This window comes from Rhodnius prolixus, unplaced genomic scaffold (assembly GCF_049639745.1).
Source record: "Rhodnius prolixus isolate KJV_2025 unplaced genomic scaffold, Rpr scaffold_3, whole genome shotgun sequence".
NCBI classification, from domain to species: domain Eukaryota; kingdom Metazoa; phylum Arthropoda; class Insecta; order Hemiptera; family Reduviidae; genus Rhodnius; species Rhodnius prolixus.
The window spans coordinates 24079963-24100433 of NW_027411603.1; the positions used below are offsets into that span (position 1 = coordinate 24079963).

The window sequence follows — 20471 nt, forward strand, 5'->3', positions numbered from 1 at the left end:
ATGTATTATTATATTACATACATAAATGTATCCAACTGACAGCAATAGTGGTAAAAATTGAATGAAAATATATATTATATACCGAACAACTCCATACATACATGTGTATATATAGGATGTAACTATGCGAATTGTATAAGAATACATTTGTGATTATATTCAAGTATAAAGGTATACTGTATTATAATAGTGTAGGTGTTAAAACTATGTAGGCGGGGAAATTGATATGATTGTGGACACAACTGTTTGGTCCATGTCTCCAGTATCCAGTCTCTTACATTCTAAAAGATTTATTCTTTTAAATACTTGAAACTGTTTGTACAACAATCCTTACTTCATCTGACTAACGAGAATATATTACCTATCATTTATCTAACAACAATATATTTATTTAAGTATTTATAAACCTTGCCTCGTTTATAAATAACATCGTAGCAAACTTTGTATATTTTTCTTTGTTCAAAGTAAAAAAAAAGAGAAAACATTAGACATGTTTGTTATTTTAAATTTTATTTTATTTACTAGTATCTGTTGAGGAAGTGTTGTAGAGGAAGAAGGGTACTACGAAGCGGAAAGTTAGAGTGGCTTCACATCAACAAAATTATTTTAATAATAAATATTTTATATTGAAATATATTTTTTATTTCTTTAATAAATTAGTTAGGAAAAAATGGGCTAAACTGACAAGAAATTGTCGGAACTATTCTGCAGGAACCTTAGCACTGGAGACTACGAGGGTCGTTTGAAAAGTCCGTGCAAAAATAAAAACTACTTAATTTTTTGGGGTAAACCTTTTTTATTTTTCAACATAGTCTCCTTTTAGGCTTATACACTTCGTCCAACGCTGCTCTAGTTTGTTGATCCCTTCCGAATAATAGGATTTGTCCAAGTCTGAAAAATAGCCATTCGTTTCTGCAATCACCTCCTCGTTTGAATAAAATCTTTTTCCCGCCAGCCATTTCTTCATATTGGGGAACATATTAGTAGTCCGAGGGAGCCAAGTCTGGAGAATAGGGGGGATGTGAAACGAGTTGGAACCCTATTTCCATTAATTTTGCGACCACAACTGCTGAGGTGTGAGCTGGTGCGTTGTCGTGATGGAAAAGGACTTTTTTGTTGGCCAATCGCGGGCGTTTTTCTTGCAGCTCGGTTTTCAAACGATCCAATAACGATGAATAATATGCACCTGTAATAGTTTTACCCTTTTCCAGATAGTCGATGAGGATTATTCCTTGCGAATCCCAAAAGACAGTTGCCACAATCTTTCCGGCCGAAGGAACGGTCTTCGCTTTTTTTGGCGCAGATTCCCCCCCTGGTAACCCATTGTTTAGATTGTTCTTTGGTCTCAGGAGTGTAGTGATGTATCCATGTTTCATCCACAGTGACGAAACCACGCTTAAAGTCCTGCGGATTCTTCTGGAACAGCTGCAAACCGTCCTTGCAACACTTCACACGATTTCGTTTTTGGTCAAGCGTGAGCAATAGCGGCACCTATCTTGTGGATAGCTTTGTCATGTCCAAATGTTGATGCAAAATATTATGTACCCATTCATTCGAGATGCCCACAGCACTAGCAATCTCACGCACCTTCACTCTTCTGTCATCCATCACCATATCATGGATTTTATCAATGATTTCTGGAGTAGTAACCTCAACAGGGCGTCCAGAACGTTCAGCGTCACTTGTGCCCATATGGCCACTCCGAAAATTTTGAAACTGTTCTAATCGAAGGTGCAGAGTCACCATAATGTTTATCAAGCTTCTCTTTAGTCTCCTGAGGCGTTTTGCCTTTCATAAAGTAGTGTTTAATCAACACACGAAATTCTTTTTCGTCCATTTTTTGAAAATCACTCGACTTCCTCTATTCAAACGAATGCCAAACACAAAGAAATAGACCGATCTGGCTGAAACTTGGTGTGTGTTCTTCCAAGAGATGCTACTAACTATACATAACCTCGATGCGCGCCAGTGGTGCTATCTCTCTGACTTTGCACGGACTTTTCAAACGACCCTCGTATATTTGATTTTGAGGCCATTGGAAGGAAATATCCGATCAAAGACCGTCCAAACTAGAAAAGTTCCTCGCAAAAGCAAGAAAGGCCAAAGGACTTTTTTAGGTCTATTTGACTAAGTTCTAATGCATAGAGGGAACCTACAGGAATATTCCCTAACTGAATGCCTCCCCTCTTTAGTTTTGATCTCATCTTTTAAACGGTGGCTCCGGAGTTGGCTTATGAAAACTTTTATGTGTACATAAGTTGTTAACGTTGGCAACTGGGGGAAGTGCACAATAGATCTTTTTGAATCCATCCCGTCTTTAGTTCTGATCCATCTAAATGGACCTGCACTATCTACGAAAAAAAAAATAAACTTAATTAATTAAAACATCGCCGATCACAATTCATTAACAAGTTTGCAATGAAAGTTTAACCAATTTAGTGAATATTGGATAATTATTTTTAGAATTCCCCCCACTCACATTAAAGAAAATTTGCGTGGCGTGTTTTTGCTTCTAGGATATTGATTTTAGAACGTTTAATAATCGTTCCTTTTCCACAAACACTCGCTGAACCTGTCCCAACGTCTATTTATTTGTCAGCTCCTGCGTCCGTTAACATCGACGATGAAACACAGAAAAAAATAGGGAAATTTACCCCTTCATTTTTTACATGCGTAGTATCAAATTAATGTAGATTTCATTGATTGCTAGTTGTATCGCAATTCAGTAGAGTAAGTCATGTTCAGTTCAGTCGCAGCGTCAGAATCTTTTTGTTTAAATGATTCAAAAAATGTTTAAGAACTTTATTTACTTCCGTGTCACACGATTGTTCTAAAGCAATAAATGGATAATTCAGCTAGTTAATCGACTTCGAAAATTAGCAAAGATTGCAATTTGGTTTGCGTAGGAGCCATTTTGGAGAATGTGGAAAAATCCAATGGCTAAAGAGGTACTAATTTTTCCAAATTTTATTTTAGTAACCAATTTATCCTCTTACAACAAAATACAAGAAGTAGAACCGTACCTTTCAAAAAAATAGCACTTTAGAGAGGACCCTAACTACCAACTCTCTCTCAGAACTGCTCTTAATCGAAATTCCTATGAAATTGTTTTAAATAGATCTACATATGGAGCCGTTCACTGCACAATTCGATTAACTCCATAAAACAAAAAGGGGAGAAATGCAATGAAATAATGCACACAGTTTTTTAAAATTCCTGTTTAAAATATAAATTCAAATAAATTTACAGTTATCATTCAGTGCCTGCTACGGAATTTGAGTTGAATTATTGCAAACTATTTACATTAGAGCACAGAGTTAATCAAAATGACTTCTGAAATAAATTATTTATTATTTAATGGCCAGAAAATGTTGTCGTCTAATGATATTAAATATTTATTATTTGGGGAAATTTATTATAAATATAAAAAGCTATGATTGAACCAAGTGTTTTGACACTTAAATTTAAGATATTTCAAAAATTGGAGTTAATCAGTTTGTGCAGCGAACGGCTCCAAATGTACAGTTTGTACACAAAAATTTAAATAAAGAAAAAAAGTTTAACCCATTTTTGAGATTACTGAATGATTCAACAAAAGTGGCGGCACTTTTGAAACCCGAAACCTAATTGCGGGCCACCAATTACCAATCTGGTAATATTTAAGCGAAATTTAAAATTTCATTTTTCTCCAATTTTGTGTTATGGAGGGTACATTTACATCGAAAAAGCTTCCCACACATGCAGATCAATTTGTAAAAGCCACTTTTTCGAATAAAGGGAAACTCCGAATTTGATATTTCCGGTGTTCAGTCCAATTCGAAATGCTGCACTGCTACTATACCTTCTCTTGCCAGTAAAGTCAGAGAAATTAAAACAATTGTGATATCGTTACTTTGATCAGTATAAGCACTGAAGATGTCGAAAGCACGGCTTAGAAAGAAATAATAAAATATAAGTATTGAAATTGTGGCGGCAATATTTCTTTCGTTTTGGGCTCCCACTAATTATTTAAAAATCTACTTACAGGTCATATTATTCTATTATAATATTTAAATATTTTGAATCAACTCAGTTTGAATTTGGTATTTTCTTTTGAGTTTTAAGAATCACGCAATTAATTTTGTAACATTATTTATATATGTACTTTGGTTAATAATTTGTATCTTTCTAAAACGCTGTAAGTAAGCATGACGTACGCTTTGTTTTCATCGTATATCTTGGAGTAAAAAAAAAGAATTATGTTAGCAAGAGTGTACAGCTTAACTAATTTAATCAAGCCCACTCTTGGGGATAACAAATAACAGATCGCACAAGTGTCCAATAGCCACTTGACATAGTTTAGAGAAGTGTCAGTGCCTGTATATGAGCTATACCGGACTGCTATATATACGAGACGAACAGGGTCACTGAGGTAGAGGAATGGCAGGATTGCCGGCCCGAAGAGCAAGCCCTATTGATTTGTGAAGGAGAGCGCTGGGGCTGGCCTTTTGCCCGGTCCACATCATGGCTTCTCTCGTCTCACTACTCTACAAAATGCTCCTTCTTTGCCTACACATCTCTCTACCTAAACTTCAAAACTTTCTTTAACTTATTCTTCAAAACTTTAATCTATTTTGTATTAGTTTCGAATAAGTATAATAATTTTAAACTATTGTTTCAAAAGATTGATTGTATTTAGAGGAATTTTTACCCAAGTCTAAAATGTGAGCCATTTTTTGCAACCATTTTGAACAAGAGGAGATTTCAGGGCGTGTTTTAGTCACCTAAAATGGACCGCAAGAACCAATAACAGAATTATCATCATATTTAACGTATAATTTGCATTTATTACCTTATAATGAATGTATTATATAAATTAATAAAACATTTTCAACACAAAATTTTATTTTAAGCATTAAACAATTATCCAGAAATTTATAACTTGAATTCAACTTGTCCGAAATTTTAATTTACTAATAAATTGAATTTAGAATAGCGTAAATTTATTCAGTACGGTCAAAATTAAAAACAAAAAACTAGAATTACGACGTTTATTGGCTGCAAGTATTAATTAATAATTGCTAAATAATTATAGGTCTCTAAAATAGTTGCAAATAACAGTAACTCATAATTTCAGTTGTTATTTAACGATTAATTTATTGTTGTAATTCTTCCGTCTTGATTTAGATTCTTTTTTTCCAAATACATTCTTCTTACTGGTTGCGCAAGTGCAGAGCGATTTGTAAAACAGAATCTGATAGAGAAATATGGAACCGCATTTTTTGCTTGCTTTTTTTTTGAGTAACTCTATATTTTATTTTATTTTTTTGATTCCTTAAAAATGGAGTCGTATATTTTCAAATTTGAAATAGGTTTTTCTGATTGGATAAAAAAATTAATGCCAATTTTAGGCATATTTTGTATTTTTTATTATGCCGAGCTTTCGACCTAGAGGTCATCTTCAGGGCTAATTTACAATGTAATATTTTCCATCATTAAAGGGTTGGTGTGTCTTCTGTCTTGTCTGTTCATGGACTGAGTGTGATCGGTCAGTGTGTGATATATGTTTGGTTTTGAGGAAGTCAGTGTTGCCAATTGTCAAGTGTAGGTGGCGTTTATAAATTGTTCGTGTCAGTTTTGAAATTTAGACAGTTTTCTTTCTTTGATATGTATATCATTTCTAGCACTTTCCTTTTTTGTATGTTGATTTCTGATTTAAGTATCTTTTTAGTGTTTTTTATGTTTTTTAATAGATTAAAATTTTATGAACAGTCTAGACGCGACAGTATTGGAAACACCAACTAAAGGCCAAAAGCTGAAAGATAGAGTCGCTTTCAAAAGGGCCGCGTACGGTACTTGATAAGATGGTTGCAATCGAACACTCATTGGGACTATAGCAGGAGACCCACAAGAAGAAGTGGCAAACTTGACGATGACTCTTGAAAATCAGGGTGAATACTGAACCAGAAACTAGACCAACACACTAAAACTCCACGTGCAGTGCGGTTTCATCTTCTTCTTCACGGAGCCTACACAGACTGTCTACTTCTAGACGATGCATGTGCCTACCGGACTTGCTGGAGTAACAGCGCTCTAAGCTGCTAAAACAACTTTGTTGCCTGCCTTTAGCGCGGGGTTTCCTACCACCGCTAATTTTGCAACTGCAACTTATTATGCACTCATTCGGCCACTCTAACATTGCATCACCACAAAAGTATTTGTGCCTTTTTTTGGGACGAGCCTTCCAAGAGACCTAGCGATACGCCACCTCTTTGCCTCTGTAATCCGAATGCCCGGGTATCCAGACAAGAAAGACCTTAGTTAGGCTACAATTATTCTTGTCAGGATTCTAAACAATCCCACACTAGCTTTTGATTAAACTTCATAGGACTTAATAGCCTGCAAAGTAGCCTGGCTGACCGATAAAATGACTCTGCCCTCGAATCAATTATTCCCCCTCTTACGACCTCGGCAGCGCAAAGATACCTGGCGACTAGCTCCGCCTGAAAGATTGTAGCCAGCCTCCGCATACCACAGTTAATAAGAGAAAGTATAAATCTGAAGTCATCCAGGTTGACAAAACCTACCTCTTTAGCATAACTCGAGAACTCCATAGTCTCACCACTACTAATCACACAACTTACACATTCACGCTCAAACACTGTTACTTGTGAATAAACATCAATACTGTAGAAGACTCCCTAGTTTTTTTTACTAGCCAGCAGTCCGCGCCATGATCGTAAATTAATATTATGACTACATAAAATTAAATGATCCGTTTTTATTGACTTTAGTCAGCGGGTCATTATTAAAGGCTGTCTAGGAAACTTTGAACACATCTTATCTGTGTGGGTCAACACGATTAGTATAATTTTTATGCTCATATTCTGTTTGTATTCGTAACAAAATATTTATTTACTTTTAATTACTTTTATAACCATCTAGATTAATTTTATGTTTGCTTTATATTGTGCAAGGTTTGTTTGGTCTCCTTTATTACCTTTTTATTTACACCATCGTAAACAGTCTCTCGCTTAAGTTAATTTAAAAACTGTTTAATTCACAGTCCTCATCGTTTTTATGCCATTTCAAGCCGTTTTCGATTTTTTGTTTTTTTTCCACTTTTCGTTCTAATCTTTTCAAAACAATCTTTCGTATTAAATGTGCATCTATTCATTTGGAGTTAAAAGCAATAGTAAAATTGTTGTCGCAAGTTAAATTTGACTGAAAACTTCTGGAATTATGAATTTGGACATAATCTTCTGGTATTCCTAATTGATTAGATTTTATAACACATTCTATCTTTGTCTTCGCTCAAGATACCATTTCCGACTTTGCTACTTATTCCCACTATCAAAGCTGAACCTAAGTAATCAGACATTTTCTTTTGGCTTTCAAGAAATAAACGATCGCCGTACGATTCAATTTATTGAAAATAATTTTAACTGTACATTAAATTTGCAAACGGAGAATTAAATTTTAGGCGTTTGAACACAACTATGATAAAATTCTTACTAAAGGACTGTATTATACATATCTTTATCATTTATTACTTATATTAATATTAATTTATCAATTATACATTGTACATATATTATTACGCACCGTCTACGTTATTTCAGTAAAAACTAACTTACAATGCCATAGAACGCTGATTTGCAGATCGAAAATAGGCCGATATTTTGGAGATTTGAAAATGTAAATTGATCAGAAACATTTATAAATACTTTTTAAAAATTTCTTACGACATAACTTGACTGTCACGTTTGCAGCTGATGTTATCACATTACCTTTAGGAAAGGACACTTGCTTTCAATTCCAACAGAGCTTAGGAGCCTTTTAAATATTTAGTACTGTTCGTTCTATTAAGTAAAATATTTTCATTGCAGTTTTGAAAATAGAAATAAACTTATCCGTAGAGATTTGACCATTCTATACTCCAATTTATGAATGAAAGATCGTGTAAAGTACAAGTAATTGGATATTATTAATGACTTTGATATCGTAAATAACTTGTTATCTATTTGTTATATCTGAATTCTCAAAAACATCAAAGATTTAGTCGATAATGGCCTGCTTCAATTCATGGTTATCGATCGATTTCGGTATTTGCCTATCTGTAGGATGTCTTGATAAATAGTGTTAGCAACCAAAGGACATTCAAAACGTGTAATCACTTTAGTTAAAAGGTTGTGGTCTAAGAAAGACTATGATATCTACAGTTTTATCCAGAAAATGGGCTATATCCCCATTTCAGGATACGTAGCAAGACTTCCTGCAATTGCCGAAACTGGTTGAGAACCAGGAAATTAATGAGGCTCACCAATTAAAAGCTCTATTACGCACTCCATCAGTTGGTATTTAATTCGATCTCCATTTCCTGCCTGATTTTTTGTTCAATCCTACCTACTTTTGATTGAATATAAGTTAAATTTTCGCCTCGCCATTTCTAATCTACCCTAGGGTGGTTTGTGTGTTACTAAGTAGCTTTAGCCCTTAACCTGACCTAGTTCTAGCTCCATAGATTGGCAAAAAATAACAATCAAAAAATTATTTCTTAAATTGGCAATAATCTTTCTTCGGTTTTAAGTTACCTAAAACAATGAACAGTATTCTACAAACAATTTTTCCTTTTATTTGAAGATAAATTAGTCTTTTTTAAATAAAATAAGAAAAAAACAAAAACTAATAGACAAAATAGTTCAGTTAAGTGGTCTGGTCTATCCACTTGATCTGTTTACAGAAGACGTTGCTACACTTCACTCAAACTAAAAAAGCCAGCGATATTGCGTAAATATCTAGTATACAAACTAAGTGAATTATTTATTTATGTTTACGCAACGATAGCTTAGGATAGCGCTTACTTAGATTATTGTTTCGAAAAATTATTATATAGTTGACGGCGACAAAGAAACCGTTTCTAATGGGGAATTTCACTTAAAAAATCATATCGTTTGTAATTAACTTTCAGAACAAAAGGGAAGTGGAAATCAACAGTGTAATTCATTAAAAATTTATTGTTCTCTTAAATGCTAAGAGATTCGAAACTATAAATAAGAGAAAAAAGAAAAGTAAACTACAAGCAATAAACATCAAATATCTTCATTTAAGAAACATAATAACGCGGCATCGTAAACAGGTTGCAAGTTTATTACCCATTCTAATTTTACAGCCTAATAAAAATTTTTTGTTTGTCTATTTTACGAGTTCTGAAATAGTTTCTTTAAATGATTAATGTGATTTGTTATTTTTATTACAGTAGTGACATAATGTTATTAGTTTGTAATTTTTGATATCTATAATTTCATAATTTACTTATTCTCTTTAAGAAGAATTGGTGTGATCGTTGACTTTACAGACGGAAATATTAGTTTTTGGTTTCACTGAAGTGTAAGTAGTTTTTCACATGTTTTGGGAAAATCAAATGTCGCGAATCGAAAAGTATCAAAAGTAAGCTGCAAACTGATGTACTGCACAGGTTCTTTCAATTTTGGATACTGTGGTTTCGGTCAAAAATCATTAACATTGATATGCGATTTTTCTGCCGATTTTATGTTTTTTTTTTTAATCAGAAAACTTTGACCCGTCATTTTTCCATTTTTCCAGCAGCCTTACTTAAATCAGGACGACGCTATGTTGGGTCTTGGTCTTTACTAGACAAGAATTAGTCTTAAACGTACTGTAATAACTTAAATATTCTGCACAATAGTTTCAAACTTGAAACTACTTGAAACTCTCTAAACTTAGAGCCCTTATTTCATTGATATTGTCTTATTGGACTTGATCTCTATCGGTAGAGCTAATAAATTCAAAATACACAGATTTTTTGAAGTTATAAAGGGCAGTACAACCTAATTATCTACTATGCCTCCTTATTGGTCCTTACAGCATCTCCTACATTCCCAAATATCTAACAATCTCAGGATCTGTGAAGGTCCTAAGGAAGGTATATCCTCCTGTAGGGCTTAGCAATATCCTAGGTATCTGAATCATCCTTGAAATTTTTTTTATCGCAATCAGTTAAAAAGTGTATTTAAAGTTTCCTTCAAATTCTTCAAAATATACTGATGCCATCATGTTTTTTTTTATCCAGCTTCTTCAAGTGCCCTCATAGACGATAATGTCTCATGAGGAAACCGGTCAGTTTACAGAATTAATCTTTTTCTCAACCAAGACACGGCTTAGATCTTTTAAGGATAATCCCCTGATTCTGATAGCCTCTGCCAAGATTCAACCGTTCGCACCTCTTTATTGCGTGAATTTCTGCCGTAAAGATGCTAGAAATCTTCCCTGTGGAAGTTCCGAGTCCTGCTTTTTGGTCCTGAAACCATCCTTCATTCCCTCTTAGTACTTGGTACTCGCTTTAGCGGTACGTATACCAAAACTTAAAGTTTATAAACGTTACAGTTAAAAAAAAAATGTTGTCGAATAGCAAACGCTCTTTTTCATGTCAGTAACCAAATGATTCATTCAGATCTCAAGATTCCATTGATACCTGAAGTTTCGCAGCACAAAATTCCACCAAAATATGTTCTCACGCTCCAATCTACTTGCTGCAAATCTATCTACAATCACTCATTCGTCTAATCTTCGAGGATGGACTAATAAAATAATTTAATAAATTTTTCATATAAACAAGTTTTTCGATTTGCATTTAACTTTACCAGCTAACAACTAAATTTACTTGCTTATTACTTTTACAGGAAATATAATAATAATAATTTTTGTTTTTGTTTTACAGGGTTCTGGGGCCGTTGCGTTAACTATTCCTCTAAAGTGCCGTTTCAGTATGTTGTTTACTTCTACTACCAACATAAATTCTAAGGTATGTCAGAAAATTTCTTTTTTTTCAGTTTAATTTTGAAAAAAAAACGGTTATTTGAAATTCAGTAACATATTTAGAAATGATTTCTCAGCTTTTAGAAGTATTTTAGTAAATACAATATATGGACCGTTTATTTTGAAAGTGGTGCAAGTCCATTTTTTGAAAAAAAATGAGATATCACGTAATTCAAGCTTAATTTTATGTTAACTTTTTATGTATAACTAGTCCGTGTTTAATTTCTTAAAAAATTCCCATGTTTCGTAGAATTTACAATTGGTCGGTCAATGAAATTGCATAATCATTGATTATGAAAGTGGTGTAAGTCCAATTGACAGAGGTAGGCGACTTAGCAGATGGTTGCCGAGCAGTAGCCTGTTTTTTTTTTTGCGCATCAGCAGCTGAGGTTATTAGCGCCCGGAGCATTTTCCAGTGCACTGCCGGCCTCCGGACAGTGTTCTCTCGTTACAGACAACACTGTCCATCACCGGACAGTGAGCTGTAAGAAGCTCCTAGGAAGAGAAAATCTATGGGTCAGCTGCTGGATTCGAACCCGGGACCTCCGCGTGGGAGTCCAGTATGCTAACCTCATAGCTAATCCCTTCCCTCAGTAGCCTGTTATTTTAAATTTGCTTTATATTAAATACTATCAATATCTTGTAATTTTAACGTTTAAAATTAAAAATATTACTTCTATTTTATGTCGTGTCATTATTATTTGTAAACAAAATTGGATTAATATGAAGTATATTATTATTTATTAACATGAAATATTATTATATATTAGTATATTATTATTTGATTTTTCAAAATTGAAACTAAACGATTTTTACAATAGTCTAATTTTGAAAGTGGTGTAAGTCCATTTGCAGTATACATCAGTTTAGTAAAATACGCCTAAAACAAATTTATATAACATAAATTACATATTGATAAAACAGTAGGAACATTGCCACACTTCATATAATTTGTCTAAATTTTATAATTAACAGATATGTTAACCTTTAATTTTCTCGAAATAAGAGAAAATGGACTTACACCACTTTCAAAATAAACGGTCCAATATAATTACTATATTATGCAATAGTAGTACGTAAACATGTTGTTAATTCAACTTGGAATTCTTAGAGCCGAGGAATTCATTTTTATTTTTATTTTTTATGGGGAAAATATTTTAGAATTTCAAAGAATCTGTGAAATGAACTTTAAAATTATTATCCAAATTGTTTTAAATAAAATCGTTTAAAATTATTAATGGGATGAACCGCGAATTATTAATAAATGTCAATTACAAGATTATTGAATTTAACAAATATGAAAATATCTTTAATTTTATTATATAATAAAATATTTTCCTTTTCCTATTTCATGGTAAAGTTTTAACTTCATTATTATTGTAAAAATATTTTTACTTTTGTTTATTAAATCTTTGTTCCCTTGATAAAATGAAACCCGTTTTAAAATATCAAGGTAAATTACATTTACTCGTTCTTCACTCGCAGAAAATACGTTTAAACTTAACTTAAACTGATATTTCTAAGCGTTTATTAGTCCCACATCTAATTTCACCTAAAGTATTCTTAGCTTCGGGCACCTAGTGGACATTCTAATCACCTTAAGAGCGAAGATTGGCAAAAATAGAGTCTAAAGCAGCTAATATTTTCTGCTGTATTATAACTTATTCTTTTTGTTCGTCTCATAATAAGAGTCAAATTGGCCGCTTTAGTTTTATACCTGACTTATACTCAGGAAAATCTATTAGTACAAGTTTTTCTAAAATTTAACAAATAAAAAAACTAAAATAAAGAAGAAAATTTCAATAGATCTTAAAAATTGTACATTTTTTGAGTGATTAAAAAATTGGCCTGCGCCATTTTGAATATTTGTTTTATATAATAAATCAATGAAAATAAATCAACCTATCCCTTATTATTTCGCCAGAATATAACGTTATTTTAAAAATTCTTACCCATATCGTTGATACTGATTGTGGATTAAAGGTAATCCGTGGATTCCATGGATTGATAAAAAAATAAGCGATTGTATAGGTTGCTTATTTCTAATTTCTTGTCTTTAGAGTGACTTCTCGTAATTCATTAAAAATGGATTATAGTCTTAAATGCTGTTTTTTTTAAATGTAAAATAAAATAACACCAAATACAGCTATAAGCATATCTTTAGCTGATTTAAATATCTTCATTAAAAAATAATAATAACGCAGCATCTTAAATAAAATTGCAGTTCAAGAATGTTTATTACTGTTCTAATTAATACGGCTCTAAAAATAATTCTTTAGGACAGCTAGAATATATTAACATTTGTATTTGTAACATTTTGGTTTTGTATCACTTAAAACATAACGAAATAACGATAGTTATTGGTTATTCATAGCAACATGGAACGCCCAAAACAAAGGATTAAAATAAAATCAACAAACAATAACTATTCATAAATATCAAAATTGTTGATTGCTTTTTTTTTACAATGTTTACTATCTCATTAAAGTACAAACAATGCTTTACTGCATTGTTACATAATAACAGATGTTTTAAAATCATAATAAAACTATACTTGTTTATAAAGACATTCAAGGTCATTCCTGTCTCACTAATGAATGCATGCTTTTTTTTTATATATTTATATAAGTTGTTAATTAACAATAAACAAAACGAAACAAAATGCACCTAGAAAATCTGAATATTGAATTACATTTAGTTGAATTACTTGCAAAATATTCATCACCTTATAATAGTGCAACTAAAGGAAATTCTAGTTTGATTCTAAAAATGCCTAAATCTTTAGATTGTTTGCTTTTTAATTTTTTGTTTGTTTGACTTTTAACCTTAACATTTTTGTTTTGACTTTAACTTAGATACTAATGAATTCGTTTAACCTTTGATAATCTCACTTTTTTTAACCAATTTATCAGTGATTTAAACATGTCCACTATTCTAATAATAAATATAATAATTTTTAACGGATCTTTATACTAATTATTTTAAAGGTTGAAATAAATAAGGAATTTGTTAAAAAAAAAGAAATAGATTTATTTAAAGATGCATTAAATCTAATTTTATTTCTAAATATAGAAGTGAGTTTTGGTTCGTTGAGCCACTCTCAGCCGGCCATTTTCTAACAAGATCTACACATGCAAGGAGAAACCATCTTAGAAAACCGTACTAACTCCAAACCACACGTCCCCTCAAACAATCAAAATAAAAAATAAAAGTATAACTACAAAATAAACGAAATTCCTGACTTACCCGAGATAATTAATCAAATAATTAAATAAAAATTTTTTTGGAAAGTAATTAACAAAGAATTACATAAAATATAGAAATTCCTAGTGAAAATATGGCAGGAAAGGCCGGCCGATGAGTGCGCGTGAACGGGGGCCATGTTGAACACTGGTCCCACAGTGCCTTGGGCTGGCGATGACGTCACAACTAGCACTGTGAGGGGGTGACCCTCGTAATGGCTTGTGTGTTTACATTTTTAAAAACATTCTGTGTCAAATAATATGATTGTGTTCCTTCTCACTTTCTCTCGCTACTTCACTGTATCCTAGCGGTCATTACAGGATTATATAATTTTACTAGTTCCATTAACATAGTAATGAAGAAGAAGAAGATTGCTATATACTATCTTAATATTGTTAAAGGAGAACTGCCAGGTTGTAGTACAGTGAGTACAAGTTCATTGGTCCTCCGTTTAGTATGGCTTGTCAGGCGCTGTAGTCGGCCATCACATTCTGCCATCTTGGAGTTAAATAACTGGCGTTATTCTTTTAAAAGCTTAACTCGGGATAGTCCGAACTTTTTTTGGGAAATTTGTCGATTCTCTTCCCGATTTTTTCGTAACTTGTTGATTGCTAACGATTGTAACGAAATACCAGTGAGATTATAGAAGCTTTAAAGTGCATAGTAAATTATCCAGATATAAATATGTATTTATTTATTCTTTTTTGGGAAACAACTAACCTGTTAAATTATTACTAATGCCATAACCACACATCAATTATTTAAAAAGAAGAACATTGACTATCATATTTGTATACTTTGTGTGTATTATTTAAAATATTACAACTAAAAATATTAGGCATTTTGGTTAATATTATTTAAATGGCTTTAATTAATCAAGGAAATCCTTGCTGCTCTTTCGAGAAATTACCAAAACACAAAAGACTTGATCTTTAGTTTTTAAAACCTTAGACGGAAAGCGACAGGAGTAACAAAACGGATCGCAAAATTTAAATATTTTCCTGATACAAGGCTTGCTAAAAATCCATATCTACAATTCCTTTTCGGTCCAGAATCAAGTGGTACATCCATGATCTTCGGTTTCGAAATTGAACAGATTGCAAGGTTCAAACCTTAATCAGATGAAGGATTAAAAAAGAATCTAAAAGCAGGGAATAACGATCATATATTATTTATTCTTCGGATGAATCAAAATTTTTTTTAATTTTTGCAGCAAATAATAAACCGTAGGCTCATAAAATTGTATCAATTTGAATTTTAAAAATTCAATCAATTCAGTGCCTTTAATTAATTTGCTAAATTAATATGGAGTAGAGAAGGTTTAAAATCTATACAAGGGAGTCCTTTTACTGATTTGAAGGAAAGCAAAATATTAATGAAATTGAACATTATTACCATATTCTTCACAAATTAAACTCATGTTTATTACTGGCTTATTCAATCAAAATTATCCCCATTTCATTTTATTCACAAATATTCACATTTCTACTCAAGCATTAATAACCCTCAGACGTTTCTGGTTTAAGATTCTGGTTTGTTTTTCGTCAGGACTTAAAGTAAGGAGCGAAGAAGTTAGACAGTGGACAGAATGTTTTTTTTCTCCCAAAAAACTAAATAGATGCTCCATGTTTCAGGGATTGTTGACAGTCATCAAGAGGTTTTCTTTGTGGTTTAAAGAGGCGTTCCTTAATCAAATCTCATTTTGTTATTGTCGCTTCTAATCTAAAGTTTCGTTCAGAGCATACTCGTAAAATAGACCCAAAGCTTAATGTATCTTTGTCAAACGTTTCGCATAAAAGGTTTTTTATCTTTTAATGTTCGTACGTCTTTAGATCTTAAACTTCTGAAGAAGGGCGTCTGAAAGAAGAACATCAATAAATGAATGTTTTATTCCTTTCAAGAAAAATACGAGGGTCCTTTGAAAAATCCGTGCAAAGTCAGAGAGATAGCACTACTGGCGCGTATCGAGGTTATGTTTAGTTAGTAGCATCTCTTAGAAGAACACACACCAAGTTTCAGCCAGATCGGTCTATTTCTTTGTGTTTAGCATTCGTTTGAATCGAGGAAGTCGAGTGATTTTCAAATCGTGTGAAGTGTTGCAACAACGGTTTGCAGCTGTTCCAGAAGAATCCGCAGGACTTTAAGCGTCGTTTCGTTACTGTGGATGAAACATGGATACATCACTACACTCCTGAGACCAAAGAACAATCTAAACAATGGGTTACCAAGGGGGAATCTGCGCCAAAAAAGGCGAAGACCGTTACTTCGGCCGGAAAGATTATGGCGACTGTCTTTTGGGATTCTCAAGGAATAATCCTCATCGACTATCTGGAAAAGGGTAAAACTATTACAGGTGCATATTATTCATCGTTATTGGACCGTTTGAAAACCGAGCTGCAAGAAAAACGCCCACGATTGGCCCACAAAAAAGTCCTTTTCCATCACGACAACGCACCAGCTCGCACCTCAGCAGTTGTGGTCGCAAAATTAATGGAAATAGGGTTCCAACTCGTTTCACATCCCCCCTATTCTCCAGACTTGGCTCCCTCGGACTACTATTTGTTCCCCAATATGAAGAAATGGCTGGCGGGAAAAAAGATTTTATTCAAACGAGGAGGTGATTACAGAAACGAATGGCTATTTTTCAGACTTGGACAAATCCTATTATTCGGAAGGGATCAACAAACTAGAGCAGCGTTGGGCGAAGTGTATAAGCCTAAAAGGAGACTATGTTGAAAAATAAGAAAAGGTTTACCCCAAAAAATTAAGTAGTTTTTATTTTTGCACGGACTTTTCAAACGACCCTCGTATCTTTCTGCAAGGGTTGAGTCAATTTACAAAATATACAATATTTTCTTTTTACAACAAATTATAATAAACTAAAGCGATAATTGTAATTTCATTGAAGTATCAGAAATATTTTTGTTTTGTTTTGGAGCTATTATTCTAGCCGTGCCTTAGTAAAAAAAGTAATTAATAGCGACATGATTCAATAATTATGAATGCAATTAGAGCAGTGCAACCTGCACCTACAGGCAATCACTTATTCACTCTTCACCCGCACTGAGAGCAATAGCATACGAGTAAATATTCGTTTAACGTTAAGACAACTAAATGTGCGCTTTATATATATCACATTCTGTTAGTACAATCGCTGGCAGACATTAAACCATCATATTTCTAACTGGAATACTTGGTTCATTTCCTGTTATAATATCTTATATATTATTCATATTTTTTAATACTCGTATCTTATTTCCACATACTTAGTTCAGATTTATAGCTAGCTCTCCACGTTCTCAGTAATAGCGGTATATCTTTATACTTAATACTGTTAAAATAGATTTATCCAAGAAAGCAAAATAATTGCTGATTTCAGTCTAATTTTGTGTTAATTTTGGCTTAGCCCGCGACGTTGGGGCTAGGTCACATTTAGAATGATTAATTGACAATTTCACGTTTTTATTACTTATTTAAAACTATTTTTGTTTGTAAATTCCCTTTATTTGGGGCAGGAGTGCATCGATAGCAGAGTTACTAGCACCTCATTATTATTGGTTTTTCATTTTTAAAAATGCAATAAACTTTAAAATACTCATATGAATTTTGTTTTCTAAAAAAATTTAAATTAAATGAATGAAATTTTTACAATCTAAGTATCTAGTTTAAATAATTATTTTCAACAATTACTACTTATTTTATAGTATAAAATATTTGGTCCAATGATGGCGTGTAGAAATTGAATAAACGTCGCTACTGAAGGGAAATAAAAGTTACTAACTTATTAATAATGATGGGACACAAGGAATGGATTAATTGAATGGTTAGCGTATTGGCTTATCACGCATAGATCCCGGGTTCGAATCTAGCTGCTGGTCCTAAAATTTTATCTTCCTAGGAGCTTTTTCCAGCACACTTTCGATGATGGGCAGTATCTGTAACTTATCCGCAAATCGGCAGTTTGCTGGAAAAAGCTCCGGGAGCCAATGACCTCAGATGTTGATGTGCCTAAAATTGAAAAAATAAATAAAGGGATAATTTTCAAACAATAAAAAATTAAGAAAATAAGTTCTAAATTTAATTCATCATTTTGTTTTCCATAATAACTAACATAAAATCTTTTTGTTAACCTCTAAAGTTAACAATTGCTAAATTATCAACTGTTAGACAATCGTTATAAGCCCGGAAGATGTTCTAGAATCTAGGTCGAAAGCTTTGCAAAAATAAATAGAAAATTAAGCTTAAATTAATAGTAATTCTTTTTTTTTCATCATTGATCTATCAGGCACCAAAAAAAAGTAGGTAGTATTCTAAAACAGTTTTGAGGTATGATAATCTATTTTGAATTCCAAAACGTCATCAGTTTCCGGCAGTTCAGTTAAATTAAGGCTTGGACTAATTGCGTAGTCCAATTCTAGTAAAGATGGACCAAATCTGATTCTGCTGTGAGCTATTCCGTTCGGAACCTTGATTTCGGCAGTGGAATTCCAAACCTGCTCTATCTCCTTCGAGTTCAGCCTTAGTCCATTTCCTGTTCTTCTTAAAGGTTACATAACAGTTCTCTTGCTTCCTAGGTATTCTTTTTTTTAGCGAGAAGTGTTAATTATACCATAGTTTTTCTACAAAATTCTTAAATGTTCAAGTATAGAATCGAATCCATATTTTCTTGGTGACATTTTTTTCTAATATTTTGACATAGCCGCAATACTTTCCGTTACCTTAAATAAGTACTAAATTTACAATAAAGCAAAACAGCGTTTAATTAAAATTATAAATATATTTAGTAAATTTAATAGCCGCAATAAAATATATATATATATTTTTTTTAAATACAGAACATCACGCGGCATAGCGTGCTCGCCTGCACTCTGAGTGGGAGCAGACTGGTCATCTTTTGAATTCTTCAGTTCAACATTTCATTGAAATCTGAAAGTTTTAGGCATTTATATGGAATGTGATTCAAGAAATATCTAACCTAATTTATGAATTGAAAAACCTGTCTATAAGAACCAATGGAAAGCTAATTTTATTTTCTCTGACTAGGTAAAATCAGATTTTTAATATCAATTTAGAAGAGAGAAATTAACAAAGATTGCTTGTAATATTATTATAGAAAAAGGAGAGAATTCTTGTATAGAATATATTATATATATATTTGGAAACAAAGTGTTGCTAAATCTGAAAGTCCTGGTTATTTTTTAACCCGAAGAATTTGACAATCCTAACCGAATGGATCATTGTTGATTCTTACAGCATTTAAGTCAGTAACGTTTTTGTAATGTCGGGCATTTTAAATTATCTCATTTATGGTTTTGTATTATTTGTGCTTAAAGTTTGGTCAAAATATTGTTAAATTGTTTTGTTTTATTGTACATACCAAAGTTTGTATATATTTAATAAACCAAAGTTCTGAATAAATATGTTTTTAGCCTATATCGTTGATTCTATTGGTCATATTACGCATTTATACTGAATCAACAATTGTTTAGTATAACTGGAACATATTTAATGTCAAATTCTATACTCCAAACTGATGAATCAACATCAGACGGTCGATGGAAATCTGAAACTGATCAGAAATACAGAAAAACAAACGCCCTTTCATGGATGAAACCAACCATATATTGTCCATCAATGCGTTATTACACGTTCAATTTCTAGTTTACCCTTATAAAATTGCCTTGTTGATTGATAAGAATGCTGGTTGATTTAGCAACAGCTCCACGGCATGTGTTGTATTATTATGGCAATTGTTGCTTTCACTTTTCTGTAAAATTCAATCATGGGCACTTTTACAAGAGAGGGTTTGGTTGGCTTCTATATAAAGCAGCATTTACGGCCCTGTATCACATATTAATATTATAAAGGAGAGATAAATGTGTACCTAAAATTCCGAATCTAGAGATTTCTACATCCAGAACTCGTAGCGCCTTACTGAGTGGATTTTCCTGAGTTTTGAGCTGTATCCAAAAGGGCTCTTATGATTTTTGGAAAAACATTGTATAAGCCTTACACGCATGTAGGACAAAACGTTTTATTTGAATAACTCTCTAGAATTGGGCAATTTTGAGAAGGGATAGGGTAGGCTTACCTCCAACGCGTAATTTCCTTGTCCTATGCAGTTTTTTTTAGGCGGGGCTTAACGTCTAACTAATTAGGTATCGTAGTAGCCATACTTGGGATTCGAACTGGGGATCTCCCACTTACAAAGCCACACTCATGACCACTAGACCAACACCAGCCTCCCTATCTCATAAATGTTAGTAAATACTAGTTAAGTGTTTTCAAAATTTGTAGCATGAAAACATGGAATAAGTTAGAAACTCAAGAATTATAATCAGAGAAAACTAGAAAGTGTCGTGTACATAACCGATTTGTTTTTGGATTTTTAATTAACACCGCCATCAGAG

The 20471-nt window shown here is 32.6% G+C and overlaps 1 long non-coding RNA gene across 1 annotated transcript in view; it reads left to right on the forward strand.

Annotated features, from left to right (window-relative positions):
* LOC141453156 (uncharacterized) overlaps positions 1–19415 on the forward strand; it is a 267484-nt gene extending 248069 nt beyond the window's left edge. The window contains exons 3-4 of the long non-coding RNA XR_012457811.1: positions 10721–10804; positions 18897–19415. This is a non-coding gene — a long non-coding RNA (uncharacterized lncRNA). The remainder of the gene's footprint in view (positions 1–10720; positions 10805–18896) is intronic.
* Positions 19416–20471: the final 1056 nt, after the last annotated feature.